Here is a 4,690-nt window from a genome sequence, read left to right as displayed (position 1 = left end):
ATACAGATAGTTTCTCTCTTTACTCTTTATATTTATCAGCCTAAAAAATAAACATTTAGTCTAATTTGATGTTACAATTAAAAAAGTGTTTGTGTTTTGATCTGAAGAGCATGTAAATATCTGGTTTCAACTGTATATTTGATGATTGTCAGCACAAAGAGAGAGAGAGAGAGGAACAGAGAGGGAGATGGAGAATGAGGACAGAACAGAGATGAACAAGAGCAGGTGAGCCACACATGTTAGTCAAATGGTTGTTTACCAAAAGTATCACCGTATCATAGGTACTCATGTATCTCGTACCTAGTGTTTCTTTTTAGGTTTGCTATTTTTCAAATTCTATATTTATTAAGTTTTGCAGGCTTGTTTGCTCAACAAGGCTAAATAATTATATAAACTTTTCTCGAACTAAATAGTGTACTTTGGTAGAATTAAAAAATAAGTGTAGTGCAGGTCTATGATGATTTTTAGTGCTACTATCATCTAGTTCTGATTCTGGTTCTGTCTTGGTTAAATCCTAAGTAGTCCTGATTTTGAACTGTTGTAGTCCTGTTTTAATTCCGGATCAGTTCTGGGTCTGGTTGAATTGGGGTTTAATCCTCGTGTCTTGATACAGCCCTGATTTTGTTCTGCCTTGCTGCTTAATTAAAAAACTAGTTTAAGGTGTCCTGCATGTGTGATATATATTATACCCTATATGAAGTCATTCTTTTTTGAACAAAACTCAAAACAGAGGCAATTAATCTTTCAGTTATTTCTAACATGCATCATACTACCCTTTAGGGCTAAGCCCCGAGTGTATCAAATGTCTGCCTCCGTCTCTGGTCTTAAACTTTTGATCGGGACTGTACAACTGAGATAGAATTTACATTTAGATGAATGCAAATGGCTTATAAGTGTTGTTTAAATATTTTTTGTTAAAAAGATTCATGCAAAAAAATTCAATGTACAAATAAGTTGTCAAAGTTGTTATATGCAAAACAAAACAATATCCGTTTAAATTAATCAACGCAGCAATAGTTCTTGCCTGAGATAACCTGAATTTGATTAATTCATTCCAAGATATTATTCAATTCAGGATAAACTCAATTAGCGCCTGAGTTTTGATTTATTTTTTACTCATGAGATAAGTTTGCACACAGATAGCTAGCACAGCAGGACAACCTTTCTTACAAAACGTGAACACTGCATGTGTCTCTAATATCCGATCGTAATCAGACAGACAATGAGCTGTTTTCATCAGAGCAATCCAGCCTCCAAGGCTGGCTGTGAGAATAGGGTCTGTTTAGAAAGTGCGATACCCTTATCTGTGGTTCTGACCCTAAAACCTCACCCAAACATGTGCACATACACATTGTAATGTCACAAAACGTTGCTTCTTTGTTATTTCTTTTGATCAAAACATGAAATAAAATGAGCTCCACAGACTGAGCTTACAAAATAACTCAATATTTATTAAACGGAAGGAGGTTAGCCTCTCCATGACTCTGATTCCCAGAAACTACACAGCAAATCCAGCATGTCCAAATTAACACTGTCGGATTTGATTTCAACACTATTAAAGTGTCTATATGGGTCCACACCAGAGAGTGTTAATTTAACTCTTTTTGGAGAGTTGGTACGTTAACTCTGATTTAGTGTTAAACACCAAATCTGTCTGGAGTTGATAATTTAACACTTGGTGTTAAGAGTTTATATATTAACTCTCAAAGAGTATTTTAGTTTAACTACGTAAGAGTTATCTCCTAATTAATTCTAAAAAGCGGGAATTTTCCTGTTCTGAACTTCTAGAAATTTCTTTTGGAAATAAACATTTACTAAAAAGATGCAATGGTTTTTGAAAAACATTTATTCTGAACTGTGCACCACAATTTCAAAACATTTTCTGAAAGATGTAACAGTGTACATGTTCTCACTTTCATTAGAATTTTGTTTATCAAAAGGTCTGACATGGTAAATGCAAATAACAGCATCTCATCACTTATTTCTTCAATACAATATGCATGTCCTTCATTCATCCCTTTGTGGAACTTCAACGCACTTCTGCTCTCTCCCATATTCCATCTTCACAAGCATATCCTGTGCGGAGATTGAATAAAAATTAGTTGACACTAATTAATGGCACAAATAATCCAGTAAACAATTGCAGCCCAGTAAAAAAAGGAATCCTCTTTGAGCCATTACTTGTGTAAAGTATTTTCCCAAAAGACAAGGACACAGGCAACAGGTAATACTGAACTAAATGTAAAACCTCAACCTTTTTCATTTTTACCTAAACCGTGCGCACAAAACTCTGGAGGGATCTATGCTAACGTAGAACCCAGTCAGGACGTCAGCTACTGCTGTTTGCTCGCTTTTTTATGGGCGATCGTTTTCAGGCTTCAAGCAGCACCATTATACCAACATTTCACATTCTACACATTGTTTTAGGTGTATTTGACCAAAAGTTTGACTGAAATTTCACAAGCAAGCTTTTTTTCAAGGCTGTGGTATTTGCCTGCAAACAATACCTTTCAGCTAGCTAAAACAGAATATTATGCTATCAGCGAGCAACATGGCTAATGCCTTTCACACAGCTTTGTCTCAACTCCAAAGAGCCACAGAAGTAAAAGCTCATAATAATAATCGAAACAATCTTTGAAAAAATGACTTACCAAGCATGGCAAACAACTCAAATATGTAGAGCAAAATGTTCTGAAACGGCTTCACTTCAGCTTCGATTGGAGCCGTGCTGGGGGCGGAGTCTGTGAATGTACTCTGTTGGTGTCATAGCCCCTGTAGGAGTTCAGAGTTAAGAGGTCAAGAGTTAATGTTTCCATTTTAACACCTCCAGATTTGACAGAGAAACACTCATTTTTAACACTCGATTTTAACTACTATCATTTTACACCTCAGAGTTACATTAAAAGAATGTGACTCTGCTTAGAGTAAAATTAACTCTACTTTTGCAAGAAGACTATTAACACCAAAACATTTAACACTTTTGAATTTGCTGTGTAGGAGCTGATTTTTTTATATGAATTCCAAGAAAACAGCATTTGCCTGAAGGCCAGGCTATTTAATAAAAGCATTTTTTAAGATGATGATTTTAACAATAAGAAAAATCACAAAAGAAAGCTATTTTGATACATTAAATCACGCCTGAATATTCTTCTTGGGAAATACTTTTGAATTATCAAAATTATAAAAATAAACAACTTTACATCCCAATGCCTAATAAAGTTAAAATCCTTGGAGTTTTCTAGCACATACTATTAAAAAGATTATCTTTAATCTTAAGTATTAACTCTGCAATTTAACAAACAAATCCAATCTCATTAAGCTCTGTTTATAAAACACATCTTAATTATTAAATTATTTTAAAAAAGAATGAAAAGCATTACATTTCTTACAAAATAGTTTTTAAAATAATATCCTGACTCTGAGGTGATTACCTAACCTCGCCAAATTATTTAATGCACTATTATGTTTTGTGAGTCCTACAAGCATCTTCACAACTCATTATACGGACAGGCTCAGTCCTAAAAACAGACCTAAAGTTCCATTATCCTTTCAGAGGAAATAATAGGGCAAGGTAATGGCCAGGCACAATGGTATCCTGTAGAATTAGTAGATAAAACCTGCACTATTGCCTCAGTAATAGTGAAGCACATTCACAACTGGTGAAGTCCTGGATTTATGGTCAAAACCTTTAGTTTGTGTGTTTTTTTCTTCTTTTGTGTGGAACAGCAGATTGTGCCCCAGTGTCTTCCCGTGTCTCAGGGAGAGTAAAGCAGATGAGTCTAATGACGTGCACACTTCAAAGCAGACTCGTTTAAATATTAAATTGTAGCACATCATTAATTAAACAAAAAAAAAGCAAATCATAGCACGGGCAGGGTTTTCACCAGCAGATGTTAAAGATGACAGCAAATTCATGTCTACAGACAGAGACACACAAACATATATAAGAGAGGGGGAAGGGTGGGGGACGGGGGGGGAGAAACAAACTTGATAAACACTAATTAGCTACTCTAATTGAAGTGCACTCTTAAAGTAATTACTAGGCAGAGGAATCGGTATTTACATTCATTAATAATCCTGACAGCCAGTGCAGGAGGGTCCCTCTTCTTTCCTTTGGGTCTGGGGAAAGTTGTCTTCCCACTCCATAAATCTGCCAGTCACTAACATTATCAGTTAGAGTTTACTGCTAATGGCTTTGTACAACAGTTGGTTTGTAAGCATTAAATCAGTGAATGGCTGCCCTGAAAAACAGAGCTTAAAAATACCTGAAGTACACCAGCAGTTATTACAACAAGTCCGCCACCCTGAATGACAAGATAGCATGACTAATATACAGTGTTGGGGAGTAACGGAGTACATGTACCGCCGTTACGTATTTAAAATACAAAATATGAGTAACTCTATTCCGTGACAGTTACTGTTTAAAAAAGTGGTATTCGGAATACAGTTACTTTGTTGAAATAAATGGATTACACGGCGGTCTTTACCTGTTTCATATATTAGGCTATGCTCTCTCTATTTTTGGTAATTCCACGCCGGTGGAAACCCAAACAAAACACGCATAAAGAGGCTCTAATGTCTGCGTCTTAATCTGGCGGCCCATATCACCTCTACTTGCGGCCCGCATAATGACGTGAAGAAATATTTGTAAAAAAATATTCAAAAAATGATTTCATATGAAGGCAATAGG

General features: G+C 35.6%; 1 long non-coding RNA gene across 1 annotated transcript; it reads right to left on the bottom strand.

Moving 5' to 3' along the window:
* Window positions 1–1,823: 1,823 nt before the first annotated feature.
* Window positions 1,824–2,774, bottom strand: LOC146658540 (uncharacterized). Its single transcript, XR_014913648.1, has 2 exons — window positions 2,652–2,774; window positions 1,824–2,076 (listed from the first exon to the last, which is right to left on the bottom strand). It is a non-coding gene; the product is annotated as an uncharacterized LOC146658540 (long non-coding RNA).
* Between the last annotated feature and the right edge of the window lie 1,916 nt (window positions 2,775–4,690).

Source organism: Rhamphochromis longiceps, linkage group LG11 (assembly GCF_057381845.1).
Source record: "Rhamphochromis longiceps isolate RC_006_pf linkage group LG11, R_longiceps_female_GT1.1, whole genome shotgun sequence".
In the NCBI taxonomy this organism is placed as follows: domain Eukaryota; kingdom Metazoa; phylum Chordata; class Actinopteri; order Cichliformes; family Cichlidae; genus Rhamphochromis; species Rhamphochromis longiceps.
The sequence above is the reverse complement of the archived record's forward strand: the minus strand, read 5'-3'. Positions and strand labels throughout refer to the sequence as shown.